The sequence below is a fragment of the Mustela nivalis genome (genome assembly GCF_964662115.1).
Source record: "Mustela nivalis genome assembly, chromosome: 2".
NCBI classification, from domain to species: Eukaryota; Metazoa; Chordata; class Mammalia; order Carnivora; family Mustelidae; genus Mustela; species Mustela nivalis.
This window is the reverse complement of record NC_139021.1, coordinates 47,735,211-47,749,261: the sequence shown is the minus strand read 5'-3', so window position 1 is coordinate 47,749,261 and position 14,051 is coordinate 47,735,211. Positions and strand designations below refer to the sequence as shown.

At 38.1% G+C, this 14,051-nt stretch overlaps 1 protein-coding gene across 5 annotated transcripts in view; it reads left to right on the top strand.

The window, feature by feature from the left end:
- Positions 1–324: 324 nt before the first annotated feature.
- Positions 325–14,051, top strand: part of WWP1 (WW domain containing E3 ubiquitin protein ligase 1) — a 113,294-nt gene continuing 99,567 nt past the window's right edge. For 3 of the 5 annotated variants that reach the window (XM_082722607.1, XM_082722611.1, XM_082722608.1), the window contains exon 1: positions 325–535. The gene's annotated coding sequence lies outside the window, so the exon portion shown is untranslated. The remainder of the gene's footprint in view (positions 536–14,051) is intronic. The other 2 variants (XM_082722609.1, XM_082722606.1) reach the window with 1 other exon arrangement.

The window sequence follows — 14,051 nt, the reverse complement described above, 5'->3', positions numbered from 1 at the left end:
CCGCCCCTTCCACAGGTTTTGGCCCCGCCCCCCTCTCCCATTGGCTGGCCCTCCACCTCTCCTCGACCGCTCCGAAGACCCGGAGGAGCGGAGTTTTCCAAAAGCATCATCGGGGCGCCCTCGCTGCGCATGCTCGCGGGAAGCCGGATTCCGCGTCCGGAGTTGGTTTTAGGCGGCCGCGGCACAGAGCGCGGTGCGGGGCCGACGGGGAGGCGCGCGCTCGCGGCGCGGCGCCGTCGACGGGAGCACGCGGCGCGCTGCTGAGGAGGGAGGTGTGGGGTCTGCTGGGGGTGGCGCGTGGCCGGGGTGGGGGTGGGGGGAGGGTCGGGTGTCGCCGAGCGCGGCAAGCGGGTTCCAAGTGGCTGCAGGCGGCCTGGGCTGCCGGGGCCGACGCCTGGGTGGCTGCTGCCGCCGCCGCCGCCGCGCCTGCTGCGAGATGGCGATCTTGGGCGCGGAAGGGTGAGGGCGCCCGCCGCTGGAGGAGGCGCCGCTGCTGTGGCCGCCCGACCGCCGGGAGCCGACAGCTTCGCGCCGGGTAAGGACGCCGCGGCGGCGGGCGGGGGGCGCGGGTGGGGTGGGGGCGCCGGCCCAGAGCCTTAGCGGCGGTGCGGGTAAGCCCGGCACGGTCCGCCCCGGGGCGGGACCCTCTGAGGGTCGGGGACGGTCTGCGCCGCCCTGGCTGCCTTCTCCAGCCCAGGGGCCGGGAGTTTTCTGGGGTGGGGTCACGGGTCTTGCCCCGAGTTGGCCCTGACACAGGCCCGAGCTAATGATACTGGAGCGAAGTGTTTCCGTGACTCTGCAGCCGCGGTTCTCAAGCTTCCTTAGCCTGGTCTTAGCGTTCCGTCTACCTTCTCTTCCTTTCCCTAACGCCTCTCCAAAAAACAGCACTGTATGGACTTAACTGCCCGTGCCCTGACTTTCACCGCAATTTCGCCGTCCCAAACCAAAGACTCCCAGCCTTAGAACGTATTTTTCTGACGTGTTTTTGTCACTCCTGCTTCACTGACTCTGCAGTCACCACCCCCCACCCCCGCCACAACCCCCACCTCCACCTTTGTGACCTGGTAGGTTCCAGTGACCTTGCAGTTTTTACTAGTCTTTATCTCATCTGTGACTTGGACCTTCTTTCATCTTTAAAAAAAAAAAAATGTTTTGATTTTGTAGTTTGCCCATTGTTTTTACAGCCTTTAAATGATCAGTCCTTTCTTTACTCCATCGTTTGGAGTTGAGCGTCCTATGCTCCTGTAATTACATGAAACCTTCCTTACCAAAGACGAGTATCTATTATTTTGACATCCTTGCTCTTCCAGGTTAAAATATTTTCCAGGGGCTCGATGTGGCTTTCTTTTTCTGCTTGGTAAGTTTTTATCTTTTTGTGTAGGCTTATGTGCAAAGAGATTTGAGTTTCTGCTTTAAAAAGCTACTGTTAATAGTGGGAAAGAATAATGTCCAAAGTTAGCTTTTTGCCCCCTTTGGTATTTACCTGAAGTGGCTGGTGTACACTGCATGCGGGTTTGTGCAAGAATTCATCCATATGTATAAATCCACTTTACCTGTCTCGCTAAGTAAGGCTCTGTGTACTATACAAGCAAAATGCTCCTTTTGAAAAAATAAAGGCATTCTTTTATTCATGTGATTTGTTTTTGACCATAAAGCAGATAATTAGCTGTGACTGCAAATTAATCACTTTTCATAAGCTGAAAACTTAGTAGCCAAGTGTTTGGAGCTACTCAAATTGAGAAGTGTAAAGTATGTAGACTAGTTATTTGGTATGTAGCTTATTAAGGTTTTCAAATAGTTCTTCCCTTAAAATGCAAAACTGTTTATAAAACATCCAATACCAGGAATTAAAAAGCAGTAAGTAAGGGTTATGTTTTTTTGGAAGCCTGGGATGATAGACGTTGTCGCAAAGAAATTCTCTGCCTTCAGAGCGATCGTAATCTTTGCTGTTTACCCCACAAAGGCTGAAATATCTTTTACTTCCTTTCACAATTATTAAGCATCTACTGCATGACTGTGTGAGGTGTTTGGGGGAATATTAAGGATTATAGCAGTTTCTGCCTTCCCAGAATAGTTAGGTAGGACTATACACAAATGGCTTATTTATCTTTTAATACATAGTTAAGTTTCATATAGAATTCAAATTCAGAAGGGGTAGAGCTCCCATCTTACTTGGCAAGGGGAGGTAAGAAGGGATTCAGAGAGCTGCTGGCTTACAAACCTTTGTTTTGAAGGATGACCGTGACTTTCTATAAGCTGAGAACGGTAATGCAAGCAAAGATAAGGGACTAAGAGATTAGAGCGCACAGTTTATACATTTGGGGAGAGGCAAGTATTATACTCGGATGAAACAAAAAGTATTTGTACTAACAAAGGATGATAAAACTTGAAGTTTGAACGAGTTTATGATTGCTTTTAATGCCCGGCTAATGATCTTGGATTTAGTAGGTGTTGGGGGTTTTACAGATGATTTTTGAGTTGTGACTTATTAAACTTTTTTGTTTTCAGAGGATTAATTTGGCAGCAATGTGTGATGTGAATTGAAGTAGAAATCTGGAGGCAGAAAGATTTTTTTTTTTAAAGATTTTTATTTATTTGACAGACAGAGATCACAAGTAGGCAGAGAGGCAGGCAGAGAGAGAGGAGGAAGCAGGCTCCCCACCTAGCAGAGAGCCCGATGTGGGGCTCTATCCCAGGACCCCGGGATCATGACCTGAGCTGAAGGCAGAGGCTTTAACCCACTGAGCCACCCAGGTGCCCTCAGAAAGACTTCTTGATTGCTGTGGTCAAAAGTAATGAGGGTTGGAACTGTGGCTATAATACTAGGAATAGAAAGGAGGAAGGAAATTGAATGGAGAGAATTTGATGATGAGAGAGAAAATGAAGAAAGTAAAAATAACTGAGATTCTGATCCAGGTTGGGAAAAGAATGGTACCATTTTGGGGCGCCTGAGTGGCTCAGTGGGTTAAAGCCTCTGCCTTCAGCTCAGGTCATGATCCCAGGGTCCTGGGATCTGAGCCCCACATCTGCTCTGCTCAGTGGGGAGCCTGCTTCCCTTCCTCTCTCTCCACCTGGTCTACTTGTGATCTCTGCCTGTCAAATAAAGTCTTTAAAAACAAAAAAACAAAAAACCCTTGGGTGTAAAAAAAGAATGGTACCATTTTGAGCAATATCAGTGGAAGCTTTATCTTTGGCACATCAGTGTTACTTTACAGTAGTAGTTTTTAGCCTTTTGGTGTTTACTAATTTTTGGTGAAACTAAAAAAAAATCTGGCCTGGAAAATTTCCATATGCACCTATGCTTTCTGGATGTAATTTTAGGAAAGTCCATGAACCCTCTTGAAGCTCGCTCATGAACCTGTGAGTCAGTGGGTTGGGCTAAGAGCAGGTCTCAGAATTATTGGAGGCTTTTTAAAAAAATAGAATCTTCAAATTCTTCCATTTGCTGATGTCCCCTACTGTAGAGACATACCTTATATACACTTAGATACAGTATCTCTTTACATTTGTGCTGTGGTATACAGTTTACAAAGAATTTTGACAATGGTACATTATTTGCTATTATATAACAAACTAGACCAAGAAGTTAAATGATTTGCCCTAAGTATTTCAGTTAGCAAGTGGGTAAAGTGGAATTAAGAGCTAATTGACAATGATTGTTTTTTTTTTTATAAGAAGGTATATGATTTAACATCTGTTATCTATAGTTATTGACTTTAAGTGACCTCATCAGTAAGACTGAATTTTCCTGGAGGTTCCTTTCAGTTTTCACATTTTGTGATTCCTGGGTCTTTGATTTTCAATGGACTTTCTATACCCTTCTTGTTTTCCATATGCAGGAGAGCTGGTGAGAGGAGACATGAATTGGGTGTGTGGAGAGCATATAGCAATAACTATATTTATTTCCTTTGTATCTTAGTTTGGGTTTGGGGGAAGGGGGAAAAGTGAAATAAGAAATCTTAAACATTTTTATCTTTATTGTATTTTTTGTATTCATATATGCCTTACTTAAGAGCCATCCTTTGACTTCATTTATGAAGCCTTATCAAATAAACATGGAAACTTCATAAAAGAAATGAAGTACAGGGTCCTAGTCACTGCTTTTCTTCATTGGATTAAGGGATTAAAGCATAATTTGATTAGTAAATAATTGACTTTTCTCCACCTATAAGATTATCTTCCTAGTAGGGAACTTGAGCAAGTTATTACTTAGTATCTTTTATAGCTCTAAAAACTTTGATTCCATAATTATTAGAAAGACTGGGGTCTTTTTACTCTTTCTATAAAAATGTGATGTAATAACAAGTAGTGGAAAAACCAATAAATTGGCCTGTATAGTAGTGTTGAAGGAACTAGTTGGTAATACTTAATGGTAGAAAAATGTCTACCAAAAGCACATACACAAATGATTTTTCTACTCATTGCTGACATTAAGAAGAATATCATATCTTATATTTGTATGGCATTTGACATTTTTCCATAATGGCTGTATAGACTTTCTCATCTGATTCTCATGATAGCTGAGAAGTAGGTATGTCAGGAGATAATCATTGCTTTTTAGATGAATATACTGATGCTCAAAGAAGTTGGAAAAAATTTCCAAGTATATGACTAGTAAGTGGCTAAAATTAGAACTAGAAGTAAAACCCATATTTTTGTTCCTAGGTCAGTAAATTTTTTTTTTTTGCTAACACTTCATCTACAATGGGAATTTAACTGAAGGTGATATATGAGGAGTGTGTTAAAATGGTAACCTCATTACAGTGGCTATTGGTGGATAATTTTGAAATTTTAAGCATTTATCACAAATTAGTTATCCTCCCATCAAGAAAAGAACAGAAGTTGATTTCTTATCTGAAAAAGTACATGGGTGAAATGTAAGTTTTAATTTCCTTCTGAAAATCTGCTTATAAAAGCCTACTCAATGGAAATTGGTATTTTTGGAACATTTAATCAGGATGTGATTTCCAAAAGTTTGTATCATGGTATTTCATGATTTTTACTATTACATAAAGAGCTTTATTATTAAAAAAATATTTTGCCATTACAAAACTCTTAGTATACACATGATTAAACAATTTCGGAACATATTGTGTAAAACCATATGCCAGATAACTCCTAAGTTATAAGGAGGACTAACATTTGTCTTGACATTCCTTAAACCTATTGTTTGTTCATAACACCGCCTGCTGTGCCTGTTACATGCCAGGTATTGTGCTGGGTGCTGGGGTACAGTGCTGAGAGGACAAACATGAAGCCTGTCCTATGAAACTCAAGAGTTTGGTATGGTCACTAACATTTAAAAAGGCATAAGACTTTTATCTTCTGAGTTTGTATGAATGTTTGGAGTTGTAATTACTTAAATCTCTCCTTTTCTATGAGTTTTGAACAAATTAAGCAAAAGGAACCAGGTAAACATTGTTTTGGTCATTTATTGCTGTGTAACAACCTAAAAGTAAGTGACTTAAAACAACTGTCTTATTTGCTTATAGTTCTGCTCTCCTAGGCTGGACTAATTGGAGCAGTTTGGGTTTTGCTGGTGGTCACTCTAAAGGCTGCTTTCAGCTATAGTTCAGCTGGGAGCTGGTCTTCTCTCTTTTTTTCTCTTACTCCATATTTCTTAGAGTTTCAGGGTCCTTCCTCCTAAGTGGCCTTTCCAGCAGTGTTGCTGGCCTTGCATGTGGCTTAGGACTCAACAGGGCAAAAAAAAAAGCAACCAGGCCTTTTTTGGGCACAGCATCATTTTTGCCACATTCTGTTGGTGAAAGCGGTTCATTCCATATTCAAGAGAAAAGGACTAGAGAAGTATGAGAATCTGAAGATTAACCCAAACACCTGTATTACACCAAAAATGGGGCACCTAGAAAACTTCATGAAGCTGAGATTTTAAGCTGCCTAGTACTTTTGGTACTTTGAGCCTAGGCTTGTCAGAGGGAAAGTGGAGTCTGAAATTCAAATAATAGCATATTTGGCTTATTACATAGTTGGAAGTAGCTGGCACTGTCTCGTTGGGTAGAAAAGAAAATTTTGGACCTCTGGGTTTAACCTTATATGCTACCATAATGGGGCAGGATTGACTTGACCTGCTTGAGGGCATTGGGGTCTAAAAAAATTGCAGGGCCCACACTTCGGGCTGCTCTGTAGTAGTGATTTATCCAAGTCTCACAGATTGAATGAGACAAATACTGCAGTCAGCACTCTGTGCAGAGTGGGCTGTGGGTGGGCAGAGGCCCATCCCCCTTGTCCTTATGATTATGTGACACTTAGGATAGCAGAGCTCCTTGGCCAGTCACTCTGGCCTTGACAACCCTTGAGCAACCTAGTGCCTCACAAATACTATTTTCTGTTTGCAGTGTCTTAGAAAGAGGTTAGTATGAGCCACTCTTCCTTGGAGAGGAGTCATAGTGGAAAGAAGACTCTTGTGGAGAATGGGATGTAACTTCTCTGTCCTTAGGGAAATGTGAGGCATAACATAATGCTCATCCTTACCAGGAACAGGTAGATTCATTGATTGCTTAGCTGGGTTTCTCTCACTTTATCCTAATCACTTGATCAGTTTATCTTAGTCTCAGTAGTGCCCCCCCCAACCGAAGTTATGTACTGTATAATGTTATGGCTAACTGGAATGAAGAAATGAATGTTACATTATTATTACATTATAGCTTCTGAGTGGAATAATAGATTAATATATTTCATTTAAAGAATTTAGGTAGATTTGAAGCATTTCATATATAACTTAGCAATGAACCCCTGCATTCTAGTACAAATATCTTTGCAAATTTCTGGAAATAATATGTGTGCTGTTGTGGGGAGGAGTTTGGTAATTGGATGTACTGAGGAACACGATTTATATAAATAGGAAAGGCTGGGGCACAAGGAAGGGGACAGATAGAATTACCTTAAGGTGTTTCTTTATGACTCTTCCCTGCCCCAAGTTATATGGTAGTTACAGAGTAGTTTAAAAATGTACTAGCATTAACAGAATTGTAGGTGTAATAACTTTTTCTTTTAATTTAACTAAGTTCTTTTGATAGCTGTCTAGTAAACCCATAATTATGATTAAATAAAATGGGTAGAAACAAACTGTTGATTCCTGACTTGAAGTAGGATTCTCTGGCCCCGGACATACTTTACCATAGAGGTAATAAACTAGATCACTGTACTCTAAAAGTTCTAGAACTAAAGGCATCCTGGCATGTGTTAAGTGCTGTAGCTTTAAAGTCAGGCAGAGCTTGTCCATGCTGCTTAAACACAGTATTACTTCAGTTTCTTCTGTAAAATGTAGAGAATATTTTTCTTTCTGAATTTTTGTAAGGATTAATTGAAATAATGTTTGTAAAGCAGGAAGGCAGGTCCTTGGGATGTAAGCAGCTCTTAGATCATTCTTACAGCTTTTCATTATTATTAATAAGTTAAAATTCAAACGAGTAATCCACTTTTTCTGTGAGCCACTCATTTCAGTCAGAGATAGTTGTAACTTAACTTTGGCATTGTCAGAGCTGCATCTCTAACTTCACCTCTTAACCTAAAAAATGGGTGCTAAAACGTTAGGAATCAATCTGAGAAGGATACTGACTCAACGTGGCTGGTAGTCTGTCAGCTAGTAATGGTTTGGCTGTGCAGTTGGGATCTAGAATTTGTTAACACCATCACTGTATGAATTACAGTATAGAACAGTTTTTCAGTGTGCAGTTTCTGCATCACAGTCATCTGGGATATTTGTTAAAAAGCAAGATGCCTGAATGTTTGAGAACTGGTATAGTCCTTGATAGTGTAGCTCAGGAGTCTTCATTTTTAACAAATACCTCAGATGATTTTATACATACTAGTTTGAGAACTGCTGTTGGAAACCGAATCAGTAATTTGGGGTTCTAGTGTTCTCCCAGTCCATTTTTTGAGCTACAGTGTTCTGTAAACACACATGTATAGTGTAAACAAAGGGAGCTTAACATCTGAACCTTTCAAATGTTTAAAGAGGCTTAAGATAATTGCCAAGGACTTGATCCAAACAAACTATAGAAACCTGATACAGAGTGATTATATAAGAAGTAGGCAGAAGTAATCCTGCAAGAGGCATCCATCAGGCTTCCTTGTTCAAGAAAATTTCCCCATGCTTCTTCAAAAGAAAATACTCTTTTGAGTAAAGATACTCTTCTAAAAAAAAGTCTGCCGAAACAGTTAAATTAGATACTGTGATTATCAAATAATCTGATTGCTTTTTCACTTAGCTAAATAATCTACTCAAAACAGATTCTCATTAAAATGTATCTACTTTAGAATTTGGTCTTTTGGGTAGAAAGTAGGTTTGCTGGGGGCCATAATCTATCTCTTGTGGGGAAAAAGCCATTGCTTAGTTTAAGGGCATTGACTTATGAAAAACATTGTGAGAAAAAATTTAAATTTTAAATCTTAAATTTTAAATTGATCAACCAGGAAAAAAAGTTGATGCTTGTTTTCTCTAACTTGCTTAGAGCAGTGATGGTGACAGCCTGGGTCTATGTCACTTAAGCCTTTCTCAGTCCCGTGACCATATCTGAGAGTGAAACAGCAGATCCTTATGTTTGAGCTATCCTGGAAAAACTTTACCTATGTTTGTATCAATTATATTTGTATTGTGTTTAGTATATTGTGATAAAAATGGTAAAAAAACAAACAAACAAACCAAACACACCAAACATACCAGATCCATGATTCTTTCTAAATTTGACTGGAAAGGATTAGTTGGCATTTGAAGAGCATATTGCTTTTGGGTTTGTTTTCACTGACTTTGTGGCTAGTGCTTTGGGGAGGAGAAACAACAATAAACTAATCTCTCTTTGTCCTGTGAGCTGTTAAATAAGGTGTCAGTGTTTAGATTTAAATACCCAGGATGGAAAGTGCACATTATACTCAGGAATTTCATTGTTCTAAGTTAAAAGTTTTGGTAATTGTAACTTAAACTTTCTTTGTGATTTAATTTTCCTCTAAAATGTTGGCTTTTTAATTGCTTTAGGCCTTAAAGTGAGATGTACTTAAATTTGAGTTCTCACATTCTTCTTTTTTTTTTTTAAGATTTTATTTATTTATTTGTCAGAGAGAGAGATCACAAGTAGACAGGCAGAAAGAGATGGGAAGCAGGCTCCCCGCTGAGAACCCCATTCAGGACTCGATCCCAGAACCCTGAGATCATGACCTGAGCCGAAGGTAGAGGAGTAACCCACTGAGCCACCTAGGCGTCCCGAGTTTTCAACATTCTTTGTTGGCTAAGTGATCTTGGTTAGATTAACCTTGGATTAAGCCCTAGTTTAATAATATGTAAACTAGCTATTCATATGTAAAGTAGTAGTACTAATACCTAATTGATAGATTTATTGTGTGACTTAAACCTAGCACTTAGAATTAAATGAATATTCACTGGGATGTGTTCACAATACAATGAAATGGGTTTCAGAATTTATTTTATTTTTTTTAATTTAGAAAGGTAAAGCACTCCATATATTATGTTGGGTAAACCCCCAGTGAACTCTCTGGCAGCACTCTGTATTGTCTTTGGCAGATGTTAAAGTGTAGATAAATAAGGCAATAAAAAGCTACACATCAGTCAGATTTTGCTGTTAAGTGGTCCAGGTCAGTTTACTTTATGCCTCCAAATGAGTTATGAAGTAACTTTATGTTTTTATAGCTTTCTGGGTTTTGGATTTGTGGATAGATGACTGGTCCTGTATTTTTACCATATTTTAAACCTGAGAAGAATTACATTATTCTAGGAGTAAAGTTTTAGTTGTTCAGTTGATTTTCTTATTTTGGACAGTTCTGGGTATTTTGGATTCTGATATTTTTCTCTTAAGAGTGGGGATATGTTGTGAAAGTTTGTATTTAGCAGTCTGCTTAACTTCTTAGGAAGAATATTTGTGAGTAGTAAACTAACATTGTGTATCAGTTACTTGTAGCTTTAAAAACCGGAAGTTGTGTGTATTTATAACAAAACATTTAGCAGTACTATATTCTCAAGTGATATTTTGATCTGATCCTTACTGCAGGTATGGGGAGGGGTTGCTACGTAGCATTTTGCAGCATGGCCATGTGACTGAAACCAGCCTTTCTTAACAACTGTCTGTCTTAATCTGCTCTCCTCTACAATTGTGGAAGGAAGGTAGAAAAATACTGGAGTTCTTCTGCTTCAGAGTATTGAGAGTGTGACTAGAATGATGGTGGTGATGGGATGGTGTTAGGAAATGAATACCCATTGCACACCTCTATATTCCAGATTTTAGAAACAGTTCTAGTTTCCTAGAGTTAATATTAACACTTCCTTTCCCCTTCCCAAAATTGATTTCTGTATCCTCATTTTACAGAAAAGAAAACTGAGACTCAGGTTAATTATAAACAAATCGTAGAGTTGAAGTTTGGACCTAGGTCTGTCTGCCCCTAAAAGATATTCTCTGTATTACATTACTCCAAGATGCTCTTCTCACACTAGGAATTTGGAATTGAAGAATTTGCAAATTTCCATGGCTAGTTAAGTGTTAGTAGATTAGAATCTTTCATGTATTAAAAAACAATCAGGAAATATTTTGGCATGAACTTTGCGTCATAATATCCTAGTGAGCAATGCAGTGCAGAACACGAGCCTCATCAGCTGGCCTGGGTTTGGCCTGACATTGAGAAGCTTTGGGTCCCTGAGTAAGTCTTTTTTAATTGCCTCTCAGCTTCGACTCTAAACTCTCATGAGATGTAGCAAATACTGTGTATTTGAAGAATACCAAATGTTAAAAAATTACTGGATTCAAAGGAAACAAGTCTGGAAAGCAAGTATTAATGCTATTAAAATACCATGCTTTGAAACAACCAACCAATTATTTATGGAAATGTTTGTGTCATTTTGAAATCTGAGATTGTACATAATATAATTACATTAAGTTTGATCCTTGCAAAAGTAAGAATGTTATGTACCTTGGATGTTTTTCCCAGAATTTATGAATCATGATCCCAACAGCTTACCTCTTTAATTGTTAGAATGTTTATGTTTTATACATTATCTTTTTTAGATTACTTGTTCTTTGTCAATTTTTAGGAAAAGCATTTTTAATGACTAACTTAAAAACCCCACAAATCATCCTATTATGAAGTTGTTTAAGTGATTAACATAAGAGAATAGTACTGTCAGATTGATACAGTAAAATGCTCAGTTCAAGGCATAGGTTTAGCTTAGCATTTTGTTTTTTATATTCTGTTTTTGTAGTTAAAAAATAGTAAAAAGATCATTGGCTTTGGGCCCAGGAGATCTGGGTTCAAAATCCTTTCACTGGTTTTATGGCCCTCAGCAATTTACTCAAATTCTTAAAACCTAATTTTCTTCATTTGTCAGTAGGGATAATTGACTCTAGGATAATTGAAAATATTAGAGATGGGTTTTTTGGTAAAATTTTTGATAAATATTTTGATAAATTATGAATATATTATTTTGATAAATAATAGGAGTCAGATAGATGGTTATGGTATTCTTACTAGTTTTGGACTCAAAGACCTGATTCAGATTCCAGGTTTAAGACTGGCTATATTTCTGCCTCACTGAGACACTCATGTAGTGCAGATGGCCCCAGGTAATTATACTCTCATCTTAGACTTCTGCTTAGTGAGTGTTTACACAGCTCTTTTTATTACTGAACGTTGATTCTGTGAGCGTGGAACTTTAGTTTTAAGATGGCTCAGTGTTACTTTAATTTTATTTTGTTAATTGAATAAAGCAGCACAGGAGTGGGAGATGTTTTCTGTTGATATCCACTAAGACATGGGGGAAAAAATGACCAAATACAAAAATGTTGTGTTGGAAAAGTTTTGGTATTTTGCTGTTGTAAACATAATTTGCATATTATGAGAAACTGAGAAATAATAACACATTTTAGAAAAACTGTCTCATTCTCATTACTGATAACATTCTGGTGTAATTTTCCTTTGTTGATGTAAATAAATATTGATGTCAATTCTTTTAAAACAGAAAAATAAGAATCATCTCCTGAAACTAAGAATAATTATGAAAAATAAATTTAGTAAATGCATAAGCAAAATGTGTTTCATTTTTTTATTATGACCTGAGGAGGAAGAGGATAGAGCAAGGAGAGACAGAAGGATTGATGTGATAAAAGTTACAGAAATCGTGCCAGAGTCCTCTGTTTTTGTTTTATTTTTAAGGACCATAACTCTTCAGCTTAATTAGAATAATTCCTGCTAAACTTCATGAATGTTTTTGTCCACACTATTGTTTTATAGTAAACAAAGTACAAAGATTTTTTATATTTCTTACTCCCAGTAGAGGAAAACTGTTAATTTCATTTTTGGGGAAGTTGGTATAATGCATTTAATTATATATTTTTTAAAGGTGCATTTTATGGAACAATATCCCCATCTTGTGGCCTTCTAGAAAAGTAGCAACACTTTTAACGATCATAAGCTTTCTCTGAAGTTGGCCAAGGGTTCAATCAAGTTTGTAATAGGCAGTTCTTACTATAAATGGGGTGGGGAGTAGAAAACAAATGATTTGTATACTTGGATTGTAACTTTGTAAAAAAAAAAAAAAGGTTTTTGGAGGAAAATAATACTATTTTAAAAATGGAAACACTTGTGGGTTGGTTTGGTGCAAAGATTATGGATGACTTTACTCTTATGTTTTCATGAAATATGCAGTGTTTTTAGATAAGCATTTGTAAGCTGGAAAAATCTCAATATGTTTTGTGCTCTATCATTTAATAGGATTACCAAACCCCAGAGAAATTTAGGTGGCCTGTCTCACTGTGCCATTTAGTGAGACGGTTGCCTTGAGCAGTACTTTTCTAAGCTGGTTACTCTTAGAGGAATATTTTCTTTCTTTCTTTCTTTCTTTTTTTTTTAAAGATTTTATTTATTTATTTGACAGAGATCACAAAGTAGGCAGAGAGGCAGGCAGAGAGAGAGGAAGGGAAGCAAGCAAGCTCCCTGTTGACAGAGAGCCTGATGCAGGGCTCCATCCCAGGATGGAAAAAGCAGAGGTTAAAGCAGGGGCTTTAACCCACTGAGCCACCCAGGCGCCCCTAGAGGAATATTTTCAACATGAATGTTTACACTTTTTTTTCACTTTGATAATAATATTAAAGGTGAAAAAATAAATCGAGAAGTTCAGTAGTTCACTTAAAAGTGTACCTAAAAACTAAATAAGGCTATTTCATTTTAACCCTGAGGTTATTCAGTTGTTTTTGAGGTTTGGTTGATACTAATTAACCTTCATTAGCAAGCAAGTATTAAACACTTTTGTGTTGCAGGCTTTTTGGTAGGGAGGGTAGATACAATGGTGAAGATTTGTCCTGCACTCTTGGAATTTACGATCTAGAATGCAGATGCAGTAAGAAAAATAAAGCTGTTTTGAGGAACACAAAAGGTAGAAAACAAGGATTCTGGATAAAAATAGCTGTAATTTTTTGTTTTTACTGTGTGCCAGGCACTACGCAAAATGCTCTCAGTACTTTTTCAGTGTCAGAAATTTATTTTGGAATTTTTGCAGTGATGGTGCATATACACACAAATAAGTGTTTGTGGAACCTCAGAAACATCTCTGTGGAACAATAGGTTTCCTTGTACAGTACAAGTGGTTCATCTATTATGGGTCTGGTAGGCTTTTGTGGCTTGGTCTTATTTTACCACCATTTATAAAATTTCTGTGAGAAAATTTGTACTGTGTTCTAAGCAAACATCTCCGTAGACTTTTAGGGTCTAACTGGTATATAATTTGGGCATTAGCATATGACTTCTGAATTATTTTGCATGTTAGGGCTAGAAGTTTTCAAGTTTAAACCTGAAAGTTGAGCTTTCTCTTGTTTTTATACATTTGGATGTTTAAGTATTTAATAAATCAAATGGGTATTTTAGGTAACATTTATGCTTTATTTTTGTATTGGATATTTTTATATTGTGCTGCTATTGTGGGTTGTGGCAATGAAATCACATTGGTAAGGTGGACATGGACTTAGACAAGCCCAGAATTAGAAGGGCAAAGATGGGATAGGGTATAGGTGGTTTATAAGGTCTTACAGGATTTTTCT